The sequence below is a fragment of the Lolium perenne genome, chromosome 1, assembly GCF_019359855.2.
Source record: "Lolium perenne isolate Kyuss_39 chromosome 1, Kyuss_2.0, whole genome shotgun sequence".
NCBI classification, from domain to species: Eukaryota; Viridiplantae; Streptophyta; class Magnoliopsida; order Poales; family Poaceae; genus Lolium; species Lolium perenne.
This window is the reverse complement of record NC_067244.2, coordinates 117,696,048-117,712,766: the sequence shown is the minus strand read 5'-3', so window position 1 is coordinate 117,712,766 and position 16,719 is coordinate 117,696,048.

Below are 16,719 nucleotides of genomic sequence, written 5' to 3'. Positions count from 1 at the left end.
TGATTCGGCTACAAACGTGTGAGACGTTGCGTCTTAGCAATCGCTACACCAACCTTCGAGGCTATTGACCACGCCGGTGCTAGATCAACCTGATCACGAAGATCAACTCCTGCAAGCAATCAAAGAACTAGCAAGAATTGTAGATGCAATCAAGATATTACGAATTTTTATGAAAACTTTATTGATGGATTCTGCAAGTGCGTAGTACAGAAGGTCTGCTTGACACTTGTGCCTATGGTGAAGATTACCAAATAGCTAAGTCCTAAACTAAATAAAATTCGAGTCTAAACGATAACCTAATGTAGGTTTATATGGAGGATTAGAGGGGTATGCGGCCAGCCTTGGAAAAGGAGGTCGAAAACCCTCTCTAGGTCTGTTTCCTCCACTTATACGGACTCTAAAAGTTCATTCATTTAATTTGGGGGAAAATTACATGCGCCCGACCCAAACTTAAATGTAACGCATGACCATGGATGAAATTATGAAGTAGAAACCTCTATATTTTATCCTTATCTTCATCTCTCGTTATGGTGGTTTCAAAATTCTGAAATCTCTAGTTGCGGTATCCTCTTCAATCCTCGCATGCTTGCTGCCATCTTCTTCACGTATGATCATGCTCCAATGTTTGTTCCTCTCATCCATGATAGGTACATTATTTCTAAAAGTAACAAACACATTTGATTTAAGCAGCATCATATTCGCATGTATGTGAGGAATAGTTCCAAGAAACGAAAATTCCTGATAGCTAAGGGTGAGTTTGGTAGGTCGGCCCAACCCAGCAATTCTCATCCCAACCGAGATTTCCATGAATTTCGTTGTTTGTTAGAGCATCTCTAGCAGAGCCCTTATTCTTAAGAACTAAAAAAACGAAGTTCAGTCTCCTGAAAATCAAAATGCGAGCAGTTTTAGGAAGTGGCCCAGAATAGCACCCGTATTTGGAACAAAAAAAATGCAAATTCAGTTTTTTCCGGTAAACTGATCATTGCAAACAATTTATAAAAGTGAAATTCAAACTAGTAGTTGCATATTTGCATAGTTTCGATCGCAAAAGAGACTACTTTTGGTCTGGTCGTCGGCGACCAGCTCCTAAACTTAGCTAATTTCGCCCATCGGCGACCTACTATATGCGCGGCGGAGGACTACGCCGTCGGCGGCCTACTCCGAGTCGAGGTCGACGACCTCCTTCTTCACGCGGCGGACGATCGCCTCCTTCTGTGCCACCTCGTAAGTGCGCACGCCTCGGCCTCCCAGATGACGGCGACTTGTTGGATCATTGTCGCCTCCTCCTCGTCATTGAGGACGTAGTCCCCCGAATGGAGGACGGTGCGCACCGGTGCCTCCTCCTACTCCTCGCTGCTGCTGTCGGCAAGTGGCAGCGCTAGCGCATGGTCGGAGGAAGACCCCTCGCCGCTATTGGCGTAGCGGGCGAGTTTTCCCGACGGTGCCAGGCCCCAGTTGGTCCAGCGCCGCGCGTTGCGCTTCCGGGCGCCTTCCGACCGGTTCCATTTCTGCCGCTTGGCCTCAGAGTGGAAAACGGGGGGGGGGGGTGCGGCGGTGAGTTTCTCCCGCCAATCCACCCGCCTCCCCTCCCGCCACTTCCCATGCCAGCCATGCGGTCACGGTGGAGGTGGAGGAAGTGGAGATGCAGCAGCGGCAACTGCGCGACAAGTCGAAACGCGCGCTCGGCGGAGGAAGAGGACGCGGCGGCAGGAGTAGGGTTTTGGAACCCTACTCCCCTCTGCGGCCTGTATATATACGGGGCGACGCTCGCTTTTCTCGGTCTCCCGAGAAACTTTTACAGGCCGGACCACCGATTCGGGCTCCGTTCTGAGGCGCTTTCGGCCTGAACCCCGTAAATCCGCCGGAAAAAATCAGTTCCGGTGGCATTTACGGGTTCTGTTAGAGATGCTCTTAGCCTGGCTTTCCCGTCTAGGTAGTGCCGACCTCATCCAGAAAAGGCCTGTTGCCATGCCCGGTAGAGAAACTGAAAACGAACTTCACACATGGGCAGGGTTGAGCTTGCCTGAAAAATCACTCCGCGCCCCCGCACCTGGCCCGAGTCCAACATGGGTCAAATGCCCCCACCCTCGCCCCCCCCCCCCCCAAACGTGCGCTCTACCGCATCCTCCAAGCTGGCCTCCGCCTCCGTCTCCTCCTCCACGCCTAGACGCGCCGGCGACCTGCTCCTCCTCCACCCGTGGAGGCGCCGACAACCTTCTCCTCTTCCACGCGTGGACACGCTGGCGACCTGCTCATCCTTCACGCATGGACACGCAGGCGATCACGGGGCGGATGGACGAGGCGCCCTTCATCTCGTCGCTGACCCGCACCCTCCGTGCCCGCACGTTGTCGCAGTGCTGCATGCGTCTCTGGAGCGAACCCTGCTCCATCAACCTCGCTGCATCAGGCCCCAAAATCCGTGTGCGCAGCGCAGGCCAGAAGCGCCTGAACGGGATCTTCTCGTCCTCCACGATTCTGATCGAGCAAAGGCACTAGGTGGCTCGCCTCGCCGGATGCACCATGGAGCTTCCACGCCGGAGCTTCCTAGCCGGAGCTCCCTCATCGGAGCTCTAGGGGCCTGATTGCATTTTTAAGGACCCGATTTCTTTTGTTTTTTATTTGTAGGGACCCGATCGCCTTTTATTTTGTATATAGGGATCTGATCATGTTTCTTTTTTGTATGTAGGGGTATTTGTGCAAATTTTAAACCTCCTCTGCTATTCTCACCACATACAACCCACTAAACAATAGACACACTCAGCATGTCTCCGTCGGCCCGAGCCACCAAACACATGAGAAGATGTAAGCTCAACTATGCTAGGGTTAGCTTGTATGAGTGTAGATTGCAATTCTCCATTGGCCCAGGCGCTACAAACACACCCTAAGTTGTTTGGCACGAGCTCTAGCGATAGGTCCTTGTATTTGTACCGTAGTAGGTACATCGGTTCTATCAATAGATGTGATGTCCTCATATAGAGTCTTATGGAGAATCTACAATGGAAAAAAACATGATGTAATGTCCCAGGTTTAGAGACGATCGAGGGGTAGATTTTAGAAAGGGATGTGCATTGCATCGTAAATTCTGGGGAAATTTCGCGCTTTTAAAACAAAACTGCATCGAAGGGGGACAAGTTTCTCTCTCGACACCTTACAGGGTTAGGGTTTCGAGAGTGCGACAAACTTGTTTCTCATTCAACTAAGTTAGTTTTTGGAGAAGAGAGGAGAGATATTGCATCACAACTTAAGTTGCATGATTGAATTCAAACTTAAGTTGCATGATTGAATTCAAACCTAAGTTGAATTTGAATTTCAAATTCAAACATTAAATGAATCTCTCATAATTGAAATGTGAGGTAATTCATTAACCAAATTATAAATAATAAACAATATGAACAATACAAATAATAAGTAAAGCTCATTAGAGAAAATGGGAGCTTTATTGATAAATACACAAGATACATTGTCTTTACAATATCCAGTAATGAAATATGAAATATTACAACATATTACAAGAATTGGAAAAATAGAAAAGGAAAAAGAAAGAAGATTACAATTTAATGGAATTCCTAAACTACAACTTAATCTTCAAGAATCCCTTGATCAAGATGATCTTGTAATCCATCTTGATCATCTCCAAGTCCCTGCACACAACAAAGCAAAAAACATAAGTTATGCCAAGTGGCAGGTTAGCAAAGAAAATAGAATCTGGTGGATAACATCACAGCTCTGCCGAGCTGATCCTCTCACAGCCAAGTACCAAGCCAGGTACCAAGCATCTGGTACACACACACACACACTAGCTGCTCACACAGCTAGTGTGCATGCCCAACAGCAAGTCACCATGGTTGCATGCAGCACAGCACACACACACAAGCCAGTGAGTCACCAAGTGTTGCCAGGCTAAGCTGTCGACCAGGAGAGCAAACAAAGGATGGTATAAAAGCCTCCACAGTAAACCCTAGCCATTTCCATCGACAAGCAGCTGGGTAAGTCACCAGAAACCAAGAACACAAGAACAGGAAGAACAGCCACAGCTGTTCAGCCTGCCCAAACCACCACAGCACTGAATCAAGCACTTCAGGCTTGCAAGGAGGAGCAGGGCAAGCATTGACATAGGCATCCCAAATGGGCCTGCCGAAGATGGTACCCGGGGTTTACTGGAGGCCCAATACCCGAAGAATAAGAAGATTCGGGAGCCCAAGATTTACTAAGGAAAGATAGAGTTGTAATAGGAAGTGTTGTTTGTAATCTGGCGGGATGAGTTAGAAACCATCCCGGACTCTGTAAACTTGTATAGCACGGATCCCTCGGCTTCACCTCATATATAAGGGGGAGTCGAGGGACAAAGAATCAACGGAATCATTGTCTGCAAACCCTAGTTTTCACAATCGTCGAGTACTTTTCGGCTGAAACCTTCGAGATCTACTTACCCTCTACTTCTAACTAAACCCTAGCCTACAATCCATAGGCATTGACAAGTTAATCCCTTGTCAATTGGCGCCGTCTGTGGGAATTAGAGGCGTAAGGAGCTGATCTCGATGGCACGCTCAAGATCTTCGACATCGTCAACCGCAAGCAACACAATGGATCGAGGTAAACAGATCGCTACTGGTCTTGTCGATTTTGTTCCTCACCCACCCTCCCGTTTGGATGCATATGCGTATCTGGCGGAGCCCATGGAGATGACGTTCGGAAGGTTCCACTTTCGCGTCGAGAAGGAAGGATCGTATCGTGTCGAAATTCCGATTTCGTCGGGATCATCAGTGGCCGATTCCGATTTTTCAAGCTATGCATCGTCAAACGAGTCAGGAGAAGAAGAAACCTCGGCGACACGCTACGTCAGTATCAGGGCAAGAGAGAAACTCGCCAAGATCTCCAACGACATATCGTTTGAGTCATCTGCGGACTCGTATATAAGCGATGGCTCAAGCGATGTCGACAGTCATGACTTCATCGACAAATCTCTCACAGTGGGCAAGGTCTTCATCAATCTCAACGATGATGTCACCAAACCCAACATAGATCTGAGTACAAGGTATCATCAGATTTACGCCATTGAAGGTCAAGAGGAGACATCTGAGGCTTTCGACAGTTTGGGAAATCCATACGTCGATCCCTCCAATCTGCGACAAGGCTTGGGCAACAAATACGTCGGGCCAGAGCCGCGAGATAGAGTTCAACTTTCACAAGCAGCGTGGGACAGAGCTGCGAGAGCTATGAACGGCACAGAACCAATGGCTACCACAGCCACACCAGAAGAATTGCAAGCATATCAATATAGGCTCGCACGAGCCGCCAGGGAATTGGAAAAACAGACAGCTGAGTTCAACAGGAGAAAGGAGGCAGCTTACGCATCCAGCAGAGAAGGGCAGATCTAAGTCGACAATCTAGAACTACGGGTGATAGCCATCGGGAGGCGCGGAACAGAGCAAGATCAAGGCTGCAACACATACCCGAGGCGTAAAGAGAACACTTGGTTCAAAACCTCGACATGTCCTTTATGTCGATAGATACAAGAGGAAACATCATCCCTAAGACACCAGTAGGCTGGGTATATGGCGACACATGCTTTTATCCTTGCATCTAAACCACCTCCGGGTGACCCAAGGGAAACACTTGTACAATATGGCGGTAGCAGGAGTTGGAGCTATGGGGACAGCGTTTATATCAACGCCTCCCGAAGGAGTGGCAAGGCAAAATAGTCCGCGACCCGCAGCAGCAACAGCGGCAGCACCTGAAGGGCCAAGTGGAGCAAGAGACACAGCAGCACAAGCAAGAGTCGACAGAGCGCGGCAAAGCAGAAGGGATCACCGGCAATCCCCAGAACTTAACGACGAAGATATGTGCGGTTTACCATGCTTCACGAGGAGAGTCCGAAAAACGCGAGTCCCCTCAGGATTCAAGTTACCCGATAATTTCAAGAAATTCGACGGCCTTCAAGATCCGGAGGATTGGCTAGTCGACTATCCTGGAGACGGTGAAGCTGACAGAGGAACTAGGGCAACAGCCATGCAAAGCATCCAGGTGCACCTGAGTGGTGCCGCACGATCATGGATAAAGAAACTCGCTCCAGATCCATCGACAGTGGGAAAGTTTCGAGGACGTGTTCGTCAAGAACTTCAGATCCACGTGCAAAAAACCCGCATCGTTAGAGGAGTTGAGAGCGTGTCGACAAAAGCCGATGAGCCAATGAGAAAGTACATCCAGAGGTGGAATATCATCAAAAACTCGGCAGAAAACATATCCGACGAGAGAGCAATAGATGCGTTTGTCGCAGGAGTCAGGCGTGGAGACTTTGTCGAGGATTTGGGAAGGGACCAATCCAAGGACAGTATTCGCGTTAATGGAGATAGCAAATAAATGGGCAGATGGAGAAGACGCTGTCCACCACAATGGACACAGGTCGCAGAGGAGGACCGTGGTCGAAACTATCAACCGAGGCGAAGATTTCCTCGGACGTACCAGAACTACGACGCCCCAGGACAAATTTCGGCAGGTTTTCGGACAAATACAGGAGGCAACAGAGATGATTACCAGAGAAGCAGTGAACAGCGAGGTGATAATAGGGATGATTCACGCAACAGGCAAAATAGTGGGCCGAGGTTTCCAAGACCTTTCGTGTCCCCCGAGGAAATGCTGAACGGACCGTGCCAGATGCACTTCTTCCTCGACAAGAACGGGAAAAGACAGTCGGGGCACCTGCAGAAGACTGTCGAAATTTTCGTGCAATGTTCAGATACGCAGAAAATGCTCACGCTCGAGCAGCACAGAGAAACCCTCGGGAGCCTAGGAGCGAGGTTCATCTCCCGCCACCTCCCGCGATTACAGAGGACAATCGACACCAGCTAAGAATAGCGGCAGCACCTGCACCACCACCCTATGTTGATCCTAATTCCAACGGAGCAAAGTGTTGATGATTCGTAAAGGAAGGCCGTCCAATAGAGCTCAAAAAGTAATCTCACGACGGTGTTTATGGCAGAGAAAATGCCTCCACCAACAGTTGAGTACCTTAATTGGTCAGGACAAGATATCGGCTTCACAATAGCAGATCATCCGCAGCAAGTTCCTCGACCAGGGCGAAGCACTTATTCTGCCAGCAGTTATCGCAGGATTTGATGTCTCTCGAGTGTTCATAGACGGCGGCAGCAGCTTGAACCTCATGTATGCAGATACATTGAGGAAGATGAACATATCCTTAGCAAACTTGAAACCAACAGACACAAGATTCCACGGCATCACACCAGAGAAACCAAGTTATCCATTGGGAAAAATCAATCTCGATGTTCAATTTGGGACCCGAGAAAATTATAGAATCGAGAAGCTCGAATTTGAAGTCGTGGATTTTCCATCACAATACCACGCTCTGTTGGGACGACCAGCATATGCTAGATTTATGGCAGTACCACACTATACATACCTGTTATGGAGGTTGCCCGGACCAAGAGGACCAATCACAGTCAAGGGAAGCTTTGCCTTAGCCGATAAGTGCGACAAGGATTTTCACAGGTTGGCAGAAACTTTCGGGATGCAAGCCGAGTACTTGGCGTCAAAAAGCATGACTGATTACGACGTACTGCCAGACGCTGGAAGGGCAAATAAAGAATCAACTTTCAACACAGAGAAAAATTCTAAGGAGGTGCAGATTCACCCGACAGATCCAAAAAAGACGACATCTATCGCAAACGATATGGATATCGCATAGGAAAGCGCGCTCGTCAAGTTCCTCCGTGAGAACTGGAAAATCTTTGCATGGTGTCCAGCTGACATGCCAGGAGTACCCAGGGAACTTGCCGAGCACCACCTAAATTTGGATCCAACAGCGAAACCAATCGTACAACCTTTGCGGCGTTTTTCGGAACCAAACCGCAAAGCCATGCTTTCAGAAATAAATCGACTCGAAGAAGCTGGTTTTATCAGAGAAATATCTACAGAAGCCACATGGGTAGCTAACCCAGTGATGGTGCCGAAGAAAAACACGATAGTCCTTCGCATGTGCGTCGACTTTACGTGTCTCAATAAACATTGTCCTAAGGATCACTTTCCCCTCCCAAGGATCGATCAAATTATCGACTCCACGGCAGGTTGCGAACGTCTTTCCTTCTTGGATGCATACTCTGGTTATAACCAGATCAGATTAAAAGAAGATGATGAAGCCAAGACAGCGTTTATTACACCTTACGGCGTGTTTTGCTACAAAACAATGCCCTTTGGTCTAAAAAATGCGGGAGCAACATATCAGAGGATGATGCAGAAGTGTTTAGCAACACAGATCGGGAAAAACGTGCAAGTATACATCGATGATGTCGTCATAACATCAAAAAGGGGACAACATTGATCGAGGATCTCAAAGAAACTTTTGACAACCTCGACAAATTCTGCCTCAAACCGAACCCGACGAAGTGTTCTTTTGGCGTCCCAGCGGGAGAACTTCGGGGTTTCTAGTTTCGGCAAGAGGGATTGAAGCAAATCCCGACAAAATACAAGCCATAGTAACAATGAGAAAGCCAACAAAGTTGAAAGAAATACAGCAGCTAACCTGGGCGAGTCGCAGCTTTGAGCAGGTTCGTCGCCGAGGTTAGGAGAAAAAGCGTTACCATTTTATGCGCTGATAAAACAAGGAGATAAATTCCAGTGGAACGAAGAGGCCGACAGAGCTTTCGAGGATCTGAAGCGAAAAATCTCGACACCACCAATCCTGGTGGCTCCAAAGGAAAAGGAACCTCTCCTGCTATATATTGCAGCCACGCCCCAAGTGGTTAGCACGGTATTAGTTGTCGAAAGAGAAGAAGAAGGGAAAATCCATGGAGTGCAGCGGCCAGTATACTTCGTGAGCGAGGTCTTGTCACCTTCAAAACAAAGGTACCCTCAGTACCAAAAACTAGCATATGGAGTGTTCACGACAGCACGAAAATTGCGCCACTATTTTTCGGCACACCCGATCATAGTGGTCAATGAAGCTCCCTTATCAAATATACCGAATAACCCGAAGCTACGGGTCGTGTCTCCCTTTGGGGAATAGAACTTTCCCTCGGGACATCACGTATGAAAAAAGAAAAGCAATAAAGTCGCAAATACTGCGGACTTCATCGCAGAATGGATGGAGTTGCAAAATACAGGACCTCCGTATTTATCGAGAACTTGGACCATGAACTTTGATGGGTCCAAGAGACTAGAAGGAGCTGGCGCAGGAGTAGTACTCATATCACCTGAAGGCGACAAATTGAAGTACATCCTCCGGATGACGTTCCTTAACGCATCTAACAATGAAGCAGAATATGAGGCTCTCATACACGGGATGAAGATGGCAAAAGCACTGCGGAGCAACTCGATTAAAAATCTTTGGCGACTCACAGTTGGTGGCTCAGCAAGTTATGAACCAATGTGATGCAATCAATGATAGCATGATGGCATACAAGGAGGTGTACAACGAGCTTGAGAAGTTATTCGATGGATGCGAAGTAAATCATATTAGCAGGTTGAGCAACGACGAAGCCGACGTTCTTGCAAACATCGGGTCACAGTGCTTTCCAGTCCCGCCAGGTGTATTCTGGGAAGAGATAACAGAGAGATCCACTAAGCCAACAAAGTCAAAAAAGAAGGAGAAGAAACCCTCGGGGGCTGCCAAGGAAAAGCAAGAGGACGAAGAAGAGGATCAGGACTTGGTCATGGTGATACAGATACCGTGGATGCAGCCGTACATATCATACATCATGAGGAAAGAAATACCCGATGATCCAGTTGAAGCAAGGCGAGTAATTCGACGCTCCAAAGCTTTTACGGTGGTCAAGGGAGAATTGTATAAGCGAAGTATTTCAGGCGTTTTGCAAAGGTGCGTTACACCCGAAGAAGGGAGAATAATCCTGAAGGATGTACACGAAGGAATATGTGGCCACCACGCAAGTAGTCGAGCTATCGCAGCCAAGGTTTTTCGGGCAGGATTCTACTGGTTGACAGCAATCGAGGACGCCAAGGACATAGTAAGAACTTGCGACGCATGTCAAAGGTTCGCCGCAAAACCTCACTCTCCCAGCGAGCTAGCACCAATACCATTGTCTTGGCCCTTTGCTCAATGGGGACTTGATATGGTGGGTAAGTTACACAAATCCTGGCCAGGAGGAAAGGAGTACATGCTAGTAGTCGATAAGTTTACAAAGTGGATAGAAGCAAAGCCGATAAATTCACCGGATGGAGCATCCGCAGATAAAATTTGTAAAAGGCCTCGTCTTCAGATTTGGAGTGCCCCACAAAGATCGTCACGTACAACGGCAGCAACTTCACATCCCATGAATTCAAAGATTATTGCGAAGAGGTGGGTATTAAGCTGAACTTTGCGTCGCTTGCACATCCTCAAACCAATGGGCAAGTCGAGAAAGCCAATGGCATCATCTGCAATGGTATCAAGAAGCGCTTGTTAGGACCACTCGGAAAAAGCTCGACATACCTGGCCGGAAGAACTACCAAGCGTGTTGTGGAGCATCCGAACAACACCAAACACAAGCAACGCAGAAACTCCGATTTTCCTGGTTCATGGAGCAGAGGCAGTACTACCAATCGAGATAGAGCACAACTCTCCACGTGTCGCTGAATATGATGAAGAAACGTCGAGAAGAGTGCTAGAAGACGACGTCGACGCACTTGATGAAGCTCGAGATGAAGTATTATCTCGGGTAACCAAATATCAACAGACTTGAAGAATTACCACGATCGACGTTTGCGGCCAAGATCTTTTCAGGTGGGAGACCTAGTTCTTCGGCTCACGCAAAAGTCATGAAAAACTCGAGTCACCATGGCTTGGCCCTTACATTGTCACGGAAGTAATTGGAGGAGGAGCATACAGAATAAAGGACAAGAAGACAGGGTGGAGGAGCCAAACCCCTGGAACGTGGCGCAACTTAGGCGTTTTACGCCTAGAGTCAAAATATAGTCTTTGTAAAGCTTCAATGTACCGAAACGCCCGCGAGTTTTCAGACGCACTCTTTTCCTTTTTCGGGGCACCGAGTGGGGCCGGAGAAGGTTTTTAATGAGGCGGGCTCGCGGTGCTGCAATATAATAAAGATAGTGACAATATAACTTTTCTTCTTTATCGACATGACCAAAGTCTTCGCTCCGACGAATTTCAATATAGTTCATCGACAAAAGGAAAAACTTGCCTTGGTATTCAAATACCTCGTGAGTCAACAAAAATACAAAATAGTGCTCAATAAAAAGCTTGGGGGCTCATATTCGCCTTAAATATATAAATGCCTTGGTTCAAAACCTCGCAAGTATACAAATATAGTAAAGAGTCACCGAAACACTCGGGGCTAAACAAACAGAGAAATATAATGATTGCTTTACAATATAGTCATGGATTACAAAGAAGAAATATCTACAAGAAGAAACTAACTAGTCTTGATTCAATATGTCATCAAGAGTAACCCTGTTTTCCTCAGAGCAGCACCAAGAAAATCGGCATAATGGCCATCGGCAAAAAAGTCGGCATCCATCCGAAGTAGGTCCTCAATCATTTCTTCGGCTATAGGCGTAACCTTCGTGTTAATCCTGTCAACACCAACTCTCCGCCGTTTTACTTTTTGGTGAACCTTCTCGACAACCTGGGTAAGGTCAAGCTTCGAGTGGCAGATTTGGAGCATGATAAGAGCAAATCTGGCGCCAGCTACTAGTTGAGCCTTGACAAAATCATGGATACTGCGAGCATCCTTGAACCTTTCCATCAATTCAGGAAGAGTTTTTGGTTGGACGTTGCGAGGAAACATGGAGTTGTAAACCATGGACAAGGTCTTGGTACAGAAGTCGAGGAAATCGCGAGTTTGAGAGGCGCGATCTTGAAATCTGACAATTTGGCGGGTCCTTTCCGGGGTAGCCCAAAACAAAGAACCATGGTCCAAGGAGAGATTAACAAGGAGGGTTGTCCTAGCATTCACCCTTTCTTCCTCGGCAGCAGCATCAGTAAAGGCACCTATCAAAACAAAAAAGCGGAAACCTTCAAAGAAACAATAGTATGCAGATAAAGGATATCAGCGGATGAAATAGGCATACCCGACATATCTGCACTGGCTTCATTCATTAATTCGAGCATGAAATTTTCTCGAATAGTCGCCTTTTCAGCCTCGGAAGCAGCAATTTCCTTAGCAGCTACGGCCTCGCGAGCTTGTTGAAGAGCAATTTTTTCGGCTTCAGATGACTTACGAGATTGCTCCATCATCACAAGTGTTTGCTTCTTCGCATACCGAAGTTGTTGCCGAAGTTCATCCAGTTCTTGCGACAAGGTATCGTCGACAGGAGCGGTATCACCAAAAGCTTTCCTCGCGCGGGAAGAAGAAGGCGAAACATTGGAAGGAGCAGAAGATGGAGTATAGTTATCAAATATCAACTGAAAAATAAACAAGACAACATCAAATAACAAGCAAAGATAGAAGTCTTCATTAATCTCTTGGAATAATTACAAGGGCATTACAGTGGAGTTAAGAAAGTACGTGTCGCCAAATGACTACTTTGGCGACAGAAGCAAAAGAAACAGAAAGAAAAACAGAGGCATGCAACTAGACCTCCGGCCTCGAGGAGCTAGGAGTTGAAGCTGGCTTGATCCCCCAGATACGCCAAGATCTTCTTCGTGTTGGGCTTGGCCGCCTTGATCAGCGACCTCCATCTTGATCGCTCTATCTGACCGCTGTCGCCAACCTTCATCCAATCAAGCGTCTCGTTGGCTATCGGCAACCAGGGCAACAGTACTCTCGACATGAACCTTCATATTCTCCTGACGCATCTTCAATCCCAGGTCTTCCGAAGCATTAAACATCTTGGCGAGGTTAAGGAAAGTTGCGGGTTCCTCTTTCTTCGGGAAGAAATAAGGGAACAACGCTGACAATCCTGCATTAGCATTTGCCACGCCTTCACGAATTTCGCGCCCGTGAAACTCCAGAAGAGAAAGTGCGTCAAGGAGAGGATCGTTGACAGGATTATCCAGATCAAAATCCTGGTTTGTTTGGGCTGCCACACGAGACAAAACATCACCAACAACCAAGAAACAGAAGTGCGGTAAAATAAAAGGGATTGATAATATTACTCGTGAGTACGTCGACTTTGCGACTTCAAACGCTTGTGGTTTCCTTCGTGACGAGAATCTTGTGATGCTTTTTGCTGATCCAAGGGAGCTGTCGCATCCTCAAGTTTCTTCTCAGGTTCCTCGACACCAGCAGCTTTCGCCTTAGCTTCATCAGCTTCGACCTTGGCTTTGCTAGCAGCGAGTTCGGCTTTCTTGCGAGCCGCCTCACTTTGCTCAAGTTTTTGAGCCAGTGCGTCGGCGCGTTCGTTAGCCTCTGCAAGTTTCTCTGTCGAGATACGGAAAAAAGAGAGAAGAAAGATCAAAAAATCGCGGCAAGTAATAGGAGTGACAAATTAAGGAAAAACGACAAGTATGAAAGTCGTTACCTTCGGCTCTATTAGCATATTCACGGTACCCAATAAATTGGGAACCGATGCGGAGAAGATCCTTGATCATAGGCTGTTCAACGTGAACACAGTAAGAGAAACATCGGCATAAAAAAAAAAAAAAAAAAAAAAAAAAGAGATGTGAAGAAACAAAATAAAGAAAATATAAGATGTCGACAAACTTACATCATCTAGGAGCGGGGGCGACGAACTGCCCAACTGAGGGGCAGGATCAACAATCTTTTCAACCCGTGCCCTTTTTGGTGAAGGGGCACGGGGGCTCGAAGGAGTAGATGTATCAACATTTTGTTGAGGAGGCGACGATTCCTCCCCTTCAACTGGTTTTTCTGAAATAACTAAAGTATGTGACGTGCTCGTTCGAGCAGCCACATCTAAAGTTGGTGTTTCTTCATCATCACTGTGACAAAGTAGTGGCAGCATAAAAGCAAGGCAAAATAAAATTCCTCAAATAAAAAAGGAAAAGAGCAAGGAACCTACGAGCTGATGATACTCTCAATGTATGGATCATAAGCTGCTTTTCGAGGTGCAGGAGCAGTTTCTTCGGGTTTCGAGGTCCCGGAATCTTCGGCATTGCTCCTTTTCTTTTTGCTCTTCGGAGAAACAGCAGGAGGAGGAGATTGCGCTGATGTTGTATCTTCAGAGGCAGCATCCTTCTCAGTAGATCCCGCAGATTTTCGAGAATCAGGTTCATTCACAAAAGAGGGGGTCTCCTGGTTGACATCATCGACAACGGCTCTTTCTTCGACCTCTCCATCCTCAGGAAGAGGAGGAAGGGAAGCCATAGTAGGATGATTCTACAAAGAAATAGTGACAAAAGAGAATAAGTGAGATACCACTGCAAATAAGATACGAGGAACAGTTCAAAACAAGATAAAACTTCGAGAAGACAAAATACCTTGGGAAGAGGATTGGAAGCACTGTATGGTTCCACTCGACAGGAGGAGGGAATAGGATCCTTCTTGCCTAATCGAGAAATTCTTCGAACCAATTTTTCCAAGTCCTTTACAGAAAGATCACTGGAGATTCTGTTGGCGTCATTTTCACCAGAATACGTCCAAAGGGGATTTTTGCGAGCCTGAAGAGGCTTCTCTCTAATCCTAAGGAAGTAGGCAGTAATTTGAACACCAGATAGCTCTTTGCCTCGAGTGTTTTGAATATGACGGATACGAGCCATGAGCGCCTCTGTCGCTTTTTTCTCTTCTTCGTAAGCTTCGGCATCCCAGAACGGCGACGCTGAATCCACGGCACTTCCGTCGAAAGGAACTATGTTGTGCTCCACAGAATTGGCGCTTTCTTCGTGGATGTAGAGCCACTTTTTGCGCCATCCTTGGACAGAATCAGGAAACTTGACGTCGAAATAATCGACATCAGTCCGAACACAGATAACAACGCCACCTATGTTATAAGTGACGTTGTGGGAGCCATTACGGCGGAGGCAGAAAATGCGCTTCCACGTAGCCCAATTGGGAGTGATTCCGAGGAAGCATTCGCAAAGTGTGATAAAAATAGAAATGTGAAGGATGGAATTGGGAGTCAACCGGTGCGCTTGAATCCCATAAACAAAAAGAAGGCCGCGGAGGAACTCGGGGATTGGGGTTGAATGGCCGCGGATCTGGTGATCAACAAAACTAACCCGATACTCCATTGGAGGCTTGGGGTAGCTTTCTTCGCTAGGAAAGCGGATGGCGTCCTCCTTCGTCATGAGGCCGAGCCTCTTCAGCGTGTTGATGTCTTGATTGGAGATTTTGGATCTCTCCCACTCAAGATCCTCGGCGGCCATCTTGGATTCCGGCGTGCTGTGGCGAGTCAGACGCGTGCGCGGTGGCATCAACGGCAGTGGGCAGAGCAATGTATGTGCGTACGGAAGATTGGAGAGAGTTGGGCGCAGGGAAGTTTTGCGAAGAGGAACAGGTGAGCGGCGCAAGCGAGGGGATGAACGAAGGTTGAAGAAGGGTTTATATAAGATTCGGGTGAAGAAGTGTGCCGTTGGATGAAGAAATCGTGTGGTGAGGATGGATCTTCTAGACACAAGGGCAAAAGAGTATTTTTACTGAAATAGGCGTTACCGTACGTGCGCCAGGAAAAGCGGAGGACGTGTGTCCATTACTTGCACGACGTGTCAACGTAGTCGAAGCAATGGACCCACAGGGCAGAAAAATCACGACTATTCGAGGAGGATGAAGTAAATTTGATTAAGGGAAGTATGTCGACAAGAAAAACGGCGACAGAAAGAATTATTCAATACCTCGGGAACCTTTGGTCAAATACAAGTTTTTGCCCAAATGCTCGGGGGCTACTTCAGAAAAAAGTAAATTTTCGAGTATGATAAATATAGAAATTGCGGGAGCCTACAACCAAGCACAAGTCCTTGGCTGTAGCCTCGGGGGCTACTCCCATCAAGAACGCTGTTCGCGCACCCGAGAGATAAAAAAAAAAAAAAAAAGAGAGAAGAAGAAAGAGATCATATTGGGAAGTAATGAAAATATAGCGACAAGGTGGACTAAAATGTTGAGCCTACAACCAAGCACAAGTTCTTGGTTGTAGCCTCGAAGTTACTCCCATCGGGAACGCTGTTCGCGTGCCCGATGAAATTAACAAAAATAGAAAAACAAGAGAGTATATTTCGAGTTATAATTAACTCTACATATACTCCCATCGGGAGAACAATATAAGTCATATATGACTCGATAAAATGTGCCATTCCAACAGCCGGAAAAGCACTCGACAATATATTCTCAGAACGCCGAAGTTGCGATCAATTTCTGAATGCCGCAAATTTGCGAAGGTAAGACCCCAGATCCGTTCTGCTGGGCGTGGCATCGCCAAAGACTGCGCTCTGCTACTTTTATCCTTATCTACAGAGACGAAGAAAAATCCTAACGGACGCGATAGGTACCCGATAAATTTGATCGGGACTCGACGAATGGTAAGACCTTAAGCGGCACTGTCGACGTTTACACCAGTATCCCGAGATCATGTCCGGGGACGTGATTTTGAAGTAGGTTTTTGCGGATTGCCACTAGAGCAGTTAACTAGTACCTGATCCGTCAGATGAACTAGCCCCAATTACCAGTATCCCTGTACAATATAGAATTTTATGTGAAGAAATATAAAAGGTTAAAGCTTTCGAGTAAAAATAAACAATGGAGATTTTCCCTGACTCTACGATTCAAGCAAAATCTCGGGGGCTACTGACATAGGCATCCCAAATGGGCCTGCCGAAGATGGTACCCGGGGTTTACTGGAGGCCCAATACCCGAAGAATAA